Raw genomic sequence first — 13,692 nt, 5'->3', positions numbered from 1 at the left:
TTTTTTTGCGATCGCCGGTAAACGGTTAATTACCGGCGATCGCAAATGCGGGGTCGGTAAAAAAACCCCGAATCATGTTCTCTGGGGTCTCTGCTACCCCCGGCAGCCGAGATCCCGGAGAAAATCCGACTCTGGGGGGCGCTATTTACTTTTTCCACAGCGCCGTTAATTAACGGCGCTGTGGTTTAAGTACCCTTAGCGGCCGCCGTTAAAAGGCGTATCGGCGGTCGTTAAGGGGTTAATGTCCTGGTGGAATCGTTCACCTTGCTCTTCACTCACAGCTCCCAAATTTTCAGGAAAGTTCTCAAGGTGGGAATGGAGGAAATGCACTTTCAAACTCATCAGGCAACCTAAAGCTTGAAATGCTTTCAGCATTCGTCCGACGATTTTTTTTGTAGTCAGGGTCTTTGTTATTGCCTAAAAATTTCTCTCTGACCTCTTTAAATGCAAACCACCCTTCTTTTTGAGGATGCGTCATGGTATTGATAAACTCTTGATCAGCTATAATTCTTTTAATGTCTGGTCTGACGAACACACCTTCTTTCAACTTGAATATGACGAGCTAACACGAACTGAGATGAAAAAGTGTGAACAGGCGAGAACCAAGATAAAACAATTGAATCAAGCCCGGGCATGTCAGAGCCTGCTCCTTCAGCTTGCAACATGTTGATGCTGGTTTCATTAGCTCACTCTGAAAGTTCTTTTCTTTGAAAGTTATATTTTTTTGGCATTGTATATCTTCAATGCATTGATGTAAATTAATTAATAGTAATTTTGACTTTCAAAACCCTAAGATAAAAAAAATACCAAAAATTGAGAAAAATATACAAAATTTGAAGAGAATTTTGCATTTTGTGGCAAATCCTGACGTCCAGGATTTTTTTCTAAATTTTTTTCGTTGTCAGCACACCAAAATACATGGAAATTAGATGCAAATAATCAAACATCTTTTTAGTCGCAGACCTGTGTAATGATAAAAATAAAAATAATGATCATCAATTTACAATTAGACCTTTTATTTGCTTTCAATATAGTCCTCAATTTTACAAAATTTAGCAGATTATGTATACATTTTTCTGTATACTATATGAGGATCAAACTTTGGCATCTGTTTTACAGTCAGGTTGCAATGTAGTGGCGAGGAAAGCACCCACACTGGGGAGTATTCTATCCCCCATTATGTTTGTGTCAAAAATCCCTCACAAAACATGGCTTGATTGTAAGGGTTGTTGGTCAATACTAAACCATTTAGGAATCATGACAATTTTTCCAAATGATAATATTAAGGAATTTATCAGTTGTAATTCATGCTATGTCATCTATAAAATTAATTTTGCTGTATGCTGTGAGATAGCGCTTACCGCATGTGTTGGGGAACACTCACTTGGCACGGAATTCCAGCACACAGGAACGGTTTTTCGCTTAAACACAGTCTATGCGGTTTATTAAAGTGTCATAAACCGGGTCATGCATAGTTCATTATTTACATTTTGTACGGCTTCAATTCACAGTTCACTAAACATGCTGGACCTCTCACTTCGTCCAGTTACCATGGGTGACCGTACGCCGAACAGTTCATATGGCAGATATACTGTATTATACGGCATAGAAGTGTATGACAATCCCCTTGTCCGGGGTTACATTTCTGGAGCTCCTGCTCCTCACACTGACCTTCTGTCAGTCCTCTCTCACAGGAAAGCTGCCAACCTGAGATCACCATCCCGGACAATGCCTTGCTCACTAGGCCACCTGACAGTCCAGACCCTCAGACGGGCTGTAGCTCCCCCAGTGCAGTGCCGTTACAGACTCTGCATCCACTCCTTCCCATGTGCTCTTCAGGAGACCTACTCCCAGGACTCCCAACACAGGTTGTGCTATTCAGCAAGTCCTACTCCCAGGACTTCCAACACCTCTCTTGGGGAAACTGCCTTACAGGGATCACCAACTTGCCTGGCAGGCACACATCAGTCAGTCCAGAGCCAGCGAAGGACGGTAGCTTCCCCAACACAGACCGTCCAGGTCCACGGTCTCTTAGGTGCTCCAGGAAGACTCCACTCACAGTAGCTTCCAACACAGACAGTCCAGGACCATTGTCACTATGCACTATTCAGGATGTCCATCCCTCCTGGGACCGTACAAAACACAACCGTCCAGGTCCACGGTCTCTCAGGTGCTCCAGGAAGACTCCACTCACAGGAGCTTCCAACACAGACAGTCCAGGACCATTGTCACTATGCGCTATTCAGGATGTCCATCCCTCCTGGGACCGTCCAAAACACAACCATCCAGGTCCACGGTCTTTCAGGTGCTCCAGGAAGACTCCACTCACAGGAGCTTCCAACACAGACCGTCCAGGACCACGGTCACTGTGCGCTATTCTGGACGTCCATCCCTCCTGGGACTGTCCAACACACAACCGTCCAAGTCCACGGTCTCTTACGTGCTCCAGTAAGACGCCACTCACAGGAGCTTCCAACACAGACCGTCCAGAACCACGGTTTCACTGTGCGCTATTCAGGACTTCCATCCCTCCTGGGACCATCCAACACACAACCGTCCAGGTTCACGGTTTCTCAGATGCTCCAGGAAAACTCCACTCACAGGAGCTTTCAACACAGACCGTCTAGGACCACAGTTTCACTGCGCTATTCAGGATGTCCTTCCTTCCTGGGACCGTCCATCACACAGGCATGTGACTTGTCCTGGTGCTATTCTAGGACGTTCGTCCAAGACCCCAGGCCACCAGGTCCAAAGCCCCACCACGTGCTCTGCAAGGAGAAGGCACTCCCAACACATAGGCTTCCAGGACCTTACTCAGAAACCATGTGACTCACACCCTGGTCACATTATGAAGCTGTAACCACTCCCACAGGTGGGAGTGGGTGTGTGTGGCTAGTTCAACCCGCCCATCTCTCATAACGAGCCTCCCTTCACAATTATACAAACAACACAATTACTTGTGGGACTACAGGTCCCAAAACAACCTTACCTGAGGCTGGCAGTGCAGAGTGTCTTCCTCTGCGACACGCATACCGGCCATTCACAATACTGCCGGATTTTGACTCATTACCACAGTTATTCCTGCGACTGCCATGCATTCCTATGGCCTCAATACACCTATATGCGTATTCTGGGGAGACCAGGCAGCGCCCCCTACCTGTAACAGGGGTCACTGCATCACAATGCAAAAAAGCAAATGTGCGATGCACATCAAGAAAACTAAAAACACACATCTCAGGGCATTTGCATGACAAATATCTAACATTACTAATACTAACACTAATAGCAACATCTCATCAGTAGCCGAACATTTTGTTTCCTACCATTTACCCAGTATTGCATCTTTCCAGGTGTGTGAGATAGAATGGGTTAACAGGTCATTGCATGGAGGAGATATCTCACTCATGAGTCTTATTTGATCTACAACCTGGGCACAAAGGTCCTTTATGGTCTCAATAGACGCAACGAAATTATGTTTCATTATTAGTTTCTCAGCAATGGTATCAATTTTGTTTTTATATACTGTATACTGTATATATATATTTAACTTTATTTGCATGTTCTTTTTTTGTCTTGCTTTGTTTAATATGTTTGCCTTTTTAAGATCTGACATTTATCATGTGATGTGACTTGACTAACTGACTGGTCTAGGGCTACTTGTATGGGCCTTGATAAAGATCGCTGCGGCTATTGAAATGCGTAACTTTGTTTCTCTTGTCACTATAGTGCTGTCCAGGAGCATTTTGTATGTTTTAAAAGGAATTGAATATAGTTTTGAATTTTTTTTATCAAGGAACTGGAGCATCAAACTGTCTTTTTCAATATTGTTCACTTCTCGTCAGGACGGAGTTCCGTGCTCCTTTGCAACTATCGCTGAGCTGGCTATATTCCTTTTTTTTTAACAAAATGCATAGCTAAGTTTGATAAATGTGGAAAAAATTTCAATAAACCTAAAAGTTTTTATTTATTTATTTTTATTTGAATTAATAATAGAATAGAAGGATGTGGGAGGGGTAAAACCAGGAACAGAATCAATAGACAAAATCATAGTCAGGGAGTCAGCCGAGGTCAGATACCAAGTGATCAGTAAAAGCCCGGTCAGGCGAGCAGTAGGATTACAGCCTGGTGACAGAGGTGATATCAAAACATGGCCGGGTCTAGATGTAAGAGTCAGAAGGCCACAGGTAGCTGGTGAAGGTCCTTCTATACAGGTCCTGCAGCGATGGTGGATCTGCTGGACTTCAGGGCGCTGGATGCTTAGGTTTCTCGTCCTTCAGATGGTTCTAGGGCAACAATAGCAACAAGCAAATACTCGAGCAGCCCTGGATAATCCACGCCGGCAGGATGATAAGATCCGGCGGAAGATGGATCCTATGAGAAGAGAAGTAAATATAAAGTAAGTGATGGGACTCCATATGACATGATACTACTGTGCGGTCACTGTGGCTGGACGGGGGTGGAATATTATCACACAGAGGTCAGGTATCATTGTCAGCCATCATACATATGATAATCCCATCACTGACAGATGACATCTGCTCCACACGCTTGATTCTCACTGACATCACACAACATGGAGCTGATTCTCACACTTACCTCGTCTCTTTTTTCCCCTTTCTCCATTTTCTGATTTTTCTTCTTCTTTAATCAGATTTATTGGTGAATATTTTCTTTCCATCTGAGCTGGAAATTCTGATCAGAAAGTAAAAAAACAAACCTCAGTAACGACATATCCTAATGGGATCTGCTTTTTCTCTTGTATATAGTAGGATTGTTCTAGTTTTGTCTACTATAGTCCTAATAATCTGGTAATATATCATAATAGGGCAGAATAAGTCCTATTTAACGTACATAATCCCATCTGAGGGGCATGAGATGTGTCACTAATATAGAGCAGTAAGCGCCCTGTGTGCCGCCAAGTTGTGCCTCACTGATGAGCGATATTCTATTATAGAGACGATGTCTCCTCATGATGATGTAGGTTATTGGACGCTACAACATATCTCACAGAATTCATGTAAAAAAACTTTACAAAATGAGTGAAATAGAGATACAGTATGGGCCCATGGGAAACATAATTGGGATCAATGAAACATGGATAACATAGGAGACATAATACAGAAAAAACATGTGGAAATATTTGAAGTCAACATCCACATTGTTGGTGCTGTAGACATGGACATACCTGACAGTTGGGGCAAGGATGGCAAGATAATAATAGCATCGTCTCTATCAGATGCGGTTACAAATTCTTTCTGCCTGTTTGGAAGAAGAAAAACACATAAATCACAAGGAAACTGTATAAAAGGGGTTGTCTCACTATAAGAACACCGACTATAGGGTCTAATAGGACATATGACTGTCATAGTGGGGAACATCTTCTGACCGGCCTCAATCATGGGCTGTTATTACCAGCACTTTCTAAACACAAGAGCACAATGACCACTAATCATGGGGCGGTGGATGTGGCATTTGATATGATGGTATTTCTATTTCTGTGCTATATTTGGTGTTGTGCACATATATCAGCCTGAAGCTCCAGTAAAGAACCCCATAATCTACTCACATTTCTGAGGTATTTGTGCTGGATTTTGGTGCACACTCTGGAGGGGACTTGGGATTCTCCTCATCCTCTGAGTCCAGATGTTTTTTTATATCAGAGTGATCTACAAGACATAGGTAATGAAGTGTTATTAGAGGTTGTCAGTATAACATAGTCAACATTTATACATGAAACATGGAAAACATAAGCGACCTATTACAGAAAAACCATGTGGAAATATTTGAGCCTTGAAGTCAACATCCACATTGTTGGTGCTGCAGACATGGACATACCTGATAGTGGGGACAAGGATGGCAAGATAATAATAGCATCGCCTCTATCAGATGCGGTAACAAATTCTTTCTGCCTGTTTGGAAGAAGAAAAACACGTAAATCACAAGGAAGCTGTATAAATGGTGTTGTCTCACTATAAGAACACTGATTATAAGGCCTAATAGGACATATCACTGCCATAGTGGGGAAGGTCTTTTGCTCCAAAATAACTTTTATAGAGCAGAGTGGAAACAACTAAAAATGCATGACCAGGCGCAATCATGGGCTGCTGTCAACAGCACTTTATAAATGCTAACCATGGGTCAGTGGATGTTGCATTTTGAGATTATGGTATTTCTGTTCTATATTTGGTGTTGTGCATATATATCAGACTGGAACCCCCATTAATGACCCCATAATCTACTCACATTTCTGATATGTTTGCGCTGGATTTTGATGCACACTCTGGAGAGATGTTTGTGCTGGATTTTGGTGCACACTCTGGAGGTGACTTGGGATACTCGTCGTTCATCATCCCGTTTGTGGTGGTATAGAGCTACATGCAGAAGCAACAAGACATGAAATCATTTTATGTTTACTTTTATGGGTCTTTTTATATATATTTTGGATTTATTAATCACATACTTACTTTAGAAAGCCTTTCAGATGATGATGTAAAATTTTGGAAGTCAAACAACTCATTGTCCTCACTTGTGCACTTCTCATCCTCTGAGACCAGATGTTTTTTCATATTAGAATGGTCTGTAAGACATAGAAAATGAAGTGTTATTAGAGGTTGTCAGTATAACACAGTCACCATTTATCATTAATATTAATGGGAAGCGATTATCACATAATATGGAAGATGAGACAAACAGACACTTAGTCTACATGACGTCTTTTCTACTTACTGATAAATAAACTGGTGTCCACATCTGATGCAAGCTGAGGAATGTACAGCGGCTTTTGACTTAGTAGGTTATCGAAGTCTAAATCTCTAAGGAATGGATGATCCTTGATCTCAAATGCTCCTCCTGGATAAAGAAAAACAAAAGTGATGCAGAAATTATCAGAGACAGTGTCATACCAACAAATTAAGGGAAGCACTTAGTCGAGTAGGCTGGGACCATCTTAAGGTAACTGGAGATGCTGACAATAAATGGGGCATGTTTAAGGATATGCTACTAGAATCCTGTAGAAAACTTATACCCTCTGGAAAAAAAATGTGCAGAAATGGAAAGAAGCCATTATGGATAAATTAGACACTACAAAGTTTAATCAGACTAAAACAAAGGGCATTCAAAATCCTGAAGGCTGAGAATACAAAAATAACATTTCAGTAGTATAAAGAACTAAGTAAGAAATGTAAATAAGAAATCAAGCTGGCAACGTTATCCACAGAGAAACAAATTGCCAGTGACATAAGAATAAATCCCCCAAAATGTTATAAATACATTAATGCCAAAAAAGTAAAAAAAGATGGTATAGGTCCCTTAAAAACAATAATAACAAGATAATAATTGAGGACAAAGAAGAGGCTGAGATATTAACCAGGCACTTTTCATCGGTGTTCACCAATGAACTAACTGTTCCAGGGATCATTTAACAAGGCAAAGGTCACCACCTGAAATAACTCAAGAAGAAGTATGCCGCGCCTGAGCAAATTAAACATTGACAATTTCCCTGGCCCAGATGGCATTCATCCACGGATACTGAGGGAATCGAGCTCAGTAAATGACAGACCGCTGTATCTTATATTCTTAGCCTCTCTTTTAACAGATGTGGTGCCACAGGATTGGAGGATGGGTGGTGTGGTACTGATATTTAAAAAAGGTAAGAAGGTGGAGCCAAGTAACTACTGTCCGGTAAGCCTGACATAAGTAGTGCGCAAAATTTTTGAGAGCATTATAAGCATGGATTCATTAACGATAGGTCATGTCTAACTAACATGTTGCGTCTCTATGAGGAGGTAAGTGCTTGTCTTGATGTTGGTAATGCAGCTGATGTGATTTATCTGGACTTTGCAAATGCTTTTAATACTGTTCCACATAACAGCCTTATACTGAAGCTCCATACACAGGGACTGGGGGAAACTGTATGCAGAAGGGTAAGGGAATTGGCTAAATGACAGGAAACAAAGAGTTGTCATAAATGGTACATACTCTAAATGGTATATAGTCAGCAGTGGGGACCGCAGGGATCTGTACTGGGAGCAGTGGGGTACCACAGGGATCTGTGCTAAGAGCAGTGGGGTACCACAGGGACCTGTGCTGGGAGCAGTGGGTACTGCAGTGATCTGTGCTAGGAAAAATTATTTTTAACCTCTTTGTTAATTTAGTGACAAAATGAACAATTGGTGGAGAAAGGTTGAACTTGATGGATCTTGGTCTTTTTTCAACCTTTGTAACTGTGTAACTATTTTTGAACAGTTTATCTTAATCTGAACTAATGACGTAACTAAGCAGACAGGAGGAAATAGCCTGAAAATCTTAGTACGGAGAACTATAAATGGAGATGATAGAGAAATAATGATCCTCATGGACATGAGTGATATGTCCTCGGTATAATAAGGGAATATTAATATTATTGTGTCCGTTACCTGTCCCAAGTCTTTGCACAGGATTTGTTTTGAGCAGCTGAGTGATGAGGTTCTGAGCATCCAGGGGAGGAGTGTAACAATGATTCCATTTTATAGCTCCTGTTATATAGAAAATACAGAACAGAAAACATCTTTACTGGACTGTAAGATAAAGCAAAGGAAGTAACTAAAACAAAATAACCAGTCAAAGCATTGATCAGTTTATTCTACTTACCCCTGACCATATTTTTATAAAGCTCACTTCGGGAAACCCCAAGAAATGGTGGATATCCCATGAGAAATTCATATAATATGATGCCCATTGACCACCAGTCAACAGGTCTTCCATAGGCTCTCTGCCTGATGACCTCTGGGGCTTTGTAACACGGGGTGCCACAGTTCTGCAAACCAACAGAAAATAGAGATGAGAACTGATAAAACGATATTATGACAAGTTTTTGACCAAAACAGAATGACAGAAGATAAAATATCAGTGGAAATGAAGAATGTAGGGAAGAGAAAATATAGTTATGAGATTTGTACAGAACAAGCTAAGTTCCTGTAGGTAATGCTGACCTCAAAGTCCAGGAACTCTCTAGAGATGTCCTCTGCTGAGTGCTTGTAGGTGTTGGTGTTTGGTATCATTAGACCAACTTTTGAAAGTCCAAAGTCGGTAATTTTAATATGTCCTGCAGATGTTATCAGGAGGCTGTGAAAGAGAAGATGATTTTAGCTTCATAGACCGTGAGATAATAAATTATAACATTCCCTCTTTATTACTATGGGGGCACTTACTTATCCGGCTTCAGGTCTCTGTGCACCACACCGTAACTATGCAGGTATTCCACACCAAGAACTACTTCTGCAAAGTACATGCGGGCCAAGGGGACAGAGAGTGGTCCCCTGGTGGTTAGAAGGGTCCTACAGTCTCCACCTATAGAAGAAAGGAAATATGACCGGTGAGGGGTTTATATAGCAGATCACCATGACATATGATGAGAGGTGAGCGGAAACATTGGGGCAGGAGAAAATATATACAGATATGATGCACTGTATACTGCACAGATTAATTAGTCTGAAGTCATGGTGAAATGTCATCTATCTAACTAGTGACATAAAGTGATGTCAGGTACCATCTACAGCTGTAGATACTGACGTGCTCAGTGCGGACATATAGGGAAATCAAACAGATCAATGGCTTCCCGGGCATCTTGGTCATAGATAACCTATAGTAAATGCTCTGTGGGGATGTAACCGTCCTCGAGGACAAGTGTGGCACCCCAGGAATCCGGTTGCCACAGTTGCATTGCCTTCCTCAGCGGGGGTGATGCCATGCCTGGAAGCAAAGAGGGACTCAACTTAGTTTTGAAATCCAGTGATTTTTAATGCAGTCCTGTCACAGTAACATGAGGCGTTTTGGTCCTACATAGACCTTCGTCAGTCCAACTGCTGTGGTTGTAGGAATATGTACAGTTGAAGATATCTGTAAACTAGAAGGACAGATCTCGGCAAAAATTGCTCTTTCAGAGTACAAGAATGGAATTCTGCGCGTGTCTCTCCTACACCAACGCGGTATCCTCTGCTAGTTGGAAATCACTGGATTTCAAAACTAAGTTCAGTGCCAAAGTTTATGTTACTACACCTTGGGCCTGGGAACCTACTTGTGCACCTCTACAGTTGTGCTACCATATATTCTATATATGGAAGCAAACAGGGGTCCCCTTACCAGCTGATGTCTGCATCCAACACCTTTCCTGACTTCAGACCAGAAGGGGGAGCTCTAAACCCGGGTTTCAGGGAAGCTTCCCTATAAGTTCTGGTCTGGAGGTGGGGTTAGTGAGTCTTAGTCAGTGGAAGGCAGCAGACAGAGAAGGAGGAAGAGGCAAGAAGTGAGGAGAACCTGAGGGATTGGAGCTGCGACTGAGCTCACCCCAGGACTGAGCGCCGAAGACTGGACACCGGAGTCCAGGGTGGTGTGGGAACTGCAGGCTCCGCAAGCAAATCTGGAGGATAGGAGATTACAGGTCTCCTGGCCCCAGCTGACACCCAGAAGCACAGCAGCATACAAGAACCCAGAGTCGCCACGAGGGAGTGACACCTCGAACAGGCTCAAGCGGCCTGCCATGCGGGAAGTGTTTCACTTAGTGGACAGACTGTGAGAGGGACTTGAGGAGAACTAAAAGCACCAAGCACCCAGAGAATAGCGCAGCAGGAAGGCCTCCAATTCCACCTGGTTAGGTGGTCTCTGAAATACTTCCAGGCTGCCCTGATTTCCATCACCAGCTGTGACTTGTGCCCTGGACTGCACCTGCAACCTGGAATTGAAGGTAAAGAAAACTGCAACCCTTGTGTCCTCTAGTTATTCCTGGACCCTCAGTCCAGCACCCCAATGTCACAAGCACTTTACAAAATTGTACAGATAGCCCTGGGGCCCCGCTCCACTGTGTCGAGCAGAACCATCACAGCTGCATTACCATCGGCCCCAGCAGTCCCCTTAAGCAACGTCGGCCATTTATAGCCAAACACCACAGGTGGCGTCACGTACAATCCCTTATGAACTTCCCCTTTCTTCTCTTTGTTGCGCGCCTAAGGCCACAGACCGGGTCACCGCTGCCGAGACCACCCCTTTAAGAGCCGTGCGACACGGTTATGAGTACTCCCCGGCCCTAGCGGGTGTTGTACAAGTCTAAATGATATGAAAGGTGTTAATATGTCATCAGACATAGGCTAAATATAATACAATGTACGTGTCCTACCTCCTACATACTCCATGACCATACACAGGTGAGATTTAGTTAGGAAGGAGCAGAGCATGGAGGCCACAAAGGGACAATCTGCGAATGTTAGGATGTCTCTCTCGATAAAGGCTCTTTCCGCTTTTTTAGGAGTATCTAGGTTCCGCTTGGCCATTTTCTTCATTGCAAAGATCTCTTGAGAGTCTTTATGGCGCACTAAGTGGACGGACCTGGAAAGAAAGAGAATCCATGGTTTATAATGAATCCTTATCAACAGTCAGTATATACAAGTCATTACATGATCTTCTGTACTAATGTTTGATACCAGCAGTCCGGCCATCACTAGAAATCCACATCTAGAAATACATGAAAGAGCTCTACATACAGTGGGTACGGAAAGTATTCAGACCCCTTTAAATTGTTCACTCTTTGTTTTATTACAGCCATTTGGTAAATTCAAGAAAGTTCATTTTTTTCTCATAAATGTACACTCTGCACCTGATCTTGACTGAAAAAAAAGTAGAAATTTTTGCAAATGTATTAAAAAAGAAAAACTGAAATATCAAATGGTCATAAGTATTCAGACCCTTTGCTCAGTATTGAGTAGAAGCACCTTTTGAGCTAGTACAGCCATGAGTCTTCTTGGGAATGAGGCAACAAGTTTTTCACATCTGGATTTGAGGATCCTCTGCCATTCTTCCTTGCAGATCCTCTCCAGTTCCGTCAGGTTGGATGGTGAACGTTTGTGGACAGCCATTTTCAGGTCTCTCTAGTTATTCTCCATTGGGTTTAGGTCAGGGCTCTGGCTGGGCCAGTCAAGAATGGTCACAGAGTTGTTCTGAAGCCATGCCTTTGTTATTTTAGCTGTGTGCTTAGGGGTCATTGTCTTGTTGGAAGGTGAACCTTCGGACAAGTCTGAGGTGCAGAGCACTCTGGAAGATGTTTTCATCCAGGATATCTCTCTACTTGGCCACATTCATGATTCTTTCAATGACAACCAGTCGTCCTTTCCCTGCAGCTGAAAAACACCCCCATAGCACGATGCTGCCACCACCATGTTTCACTTTTGGGATTCTATTGGGCAGGTGATGAGCAGTGCCTGGTTTTCTCCACACATACTGCTTAGAATTATCACCAAAAAGGTCTATCTTCTTCTCATCAGACCAGAGAATCTTATTTCTCATAGTCTGGGAGTCATTCATGTGTTTTTAGCTAACTCTATGTGGGCTTTCATATGTCTTGCCCTGAGAACAGGCTTCCGTTGGGCCACGCTGCCATAAAGGCCCGACTGGTGGAGGGCTGCAGTGATAGTTGACTTTGTAGAACATTCTCCCATCACCCTACTGCATCTCTGGAGCTCAGCCATAGGGATCTTGGGATTCTTCTTTACCTCTCTCACCAAGGCTCTTCTCTCACGATTGCTCAGTTTGGCTGGATGGCCAGGTCTAGGAAGACTTCTGGTGATCCCAAACTTCTTCCATTTAAGGATTTTGGAGGCCACTGTGCTCTTAGGAACCTTGAGTACTGCAGAAATTCTTTTGTAACCTTGGCCAGATCTATGCCTTGCCACAATTCTGTCTCTGAGCTCCTTGGCCAGTTCCTTTGACCTCATGATTCTCATTTGGTGTGACTTGCACTGTGAGCTGTGAGGTCTTATATAGACAGGTGTGCGCCTTTCCAAATCAAGTCCTATCAGTTTAATTGAACACAGCTGGACTCCAATGAAGGAGAAGAATCATCTCAAGGGAGGATCACAAGGAAATGGAGAGCATGTGACTTAAATATGAGTGTCTGAGCAAAGGGTCTGAATACTTATTACCATGTGATATTTCAGGTTTTCTTTTCGTACCCACTGTAGATCACCTATAGGAGGTCTGCGCAATGCCCCGTCTGCCAGACCCTCACCCAGGTCACATTATAGATGAGAGAATCTACTGAAATTCATCTTGGGCAGATTCGCTATAACCGACCAGTAGATACGATTCAGAAAAAATATAAATTGGCCTAAATTGAAAATGCTCAATTGTCATAAGAAGATGGTTTTTAGGCTTCCTCCACAGCCCAAGGCAGAATAAATGGAGGGGAGGGAGGAAGTTATAATATAATTAATCACATTACACCCACTTGTCCTCGGTCCTCCCCGTCCATCACTGCCGTCCTCCGTCCTCTGTGCCAGTCTTTGGTTGTTCTCCCTTCTGCTGCTGAGGCCAGTGATTGGACTCACATGGTCATGGTGGAGGGTGGGGGTGCAGATGTCATTGGCGTCAGTATCGTGTCACCCCTCACGTGACCGTGTGCAGCCAATCACTATTATCAGCTCCATAATGGGGTCCCGAATACTCTGAAGATCAGTGCGGAGGACGGGGAAGCTGTGGTGGAGCCGGCAGCATAAGAACAGATGAGGTCTGGGACCGGTGACTGTAATGTATTATATCTTCCCTTTCCTTACAGATTGATTTGTTACAGATCAGTTCGCTTAGATTATATAACGGAGCTGAATAGTGACATTGAGGTGTGGACAGTGATGTGGACTCAGATCGTTTCCCTATGACAACACTGAATGG

The 13,692-nt window shown here is 43.1% G+C and overlaps 3 long non-coding RNA genes across 3 annotated transcripts in view; all 3 read right to left on the bottom strand.

The window, feature by feature from the left end:
• LOC138658336 (uncharacterized) overlaps positions 1-3,008 on the bottom strand; it is a 35,308-nt gene extending 32,300 nt beyond the window's left edge. Inside the window, exon 1 of the long non-coding RNA XR_011317457.1 lies at positions 2,990-3,008. This is a non-coding gene — a long non-coding RNA (uncharacterized lncRNA). The remainder of the gene's footprint in view (positions 1-2,989) is intronic.
• Positions 3,009-5,844: 2,836 nt separating this feature from the next.
• LOC138658335 (uncharacterized) lies at positions 5,845-6,562 on the bottom strand. Its single transcript, XR_011317456.1, has 3 exons — positions 6,465-6,562; positions 6,244-6,371; positions 5,845-5,909 (listed from the first exon to the last, which is right to left on the bottom strand). It is a non-coding gene; the product is annotated as an uncharacterized lncRNA (long non-coding RNA).
• A 212-nt stretch (positions 6,563-6,774) lies between these two features.
• LOC138658334 (uncharacterized) lies at positions 6,775-8,774 on the bottom strand. The gene is made up of 3 exons (XR_011317455.1): positions 8,629-8,774; positions 8,415-8,513; positions 6,775-6,849 (listed from the first exon to the last, which is right to left on the bottom strand). It is a non-coding gene; the product is annotated as an uncharacterized lncRNA (long non-coding RNA).
• Positions 8,775-13,692: the final 4,918 nt, after the last annotated feature.

The sequence above is a fragment of the Ranitomeya imitator genome, chromosome 1, assembly GCF_032444005.1.
Source record: "Ranitomeya imitator isolate aRanImi1 chromosome 1, aRanImi1.pri, whole genome shotgun sequence".
Lineage (NCBI taxonomy): Eukaryota > Metazoa > Chordata > Amphibia > Anura > Dendrobatidae > Ranitomeya > Ranitomeya imitator.
The sequence above is the reverse complement of the archived record's forward strand: the minus strand, read 5'-3'. Positions and strand labels throughout refer to the sequence as shown.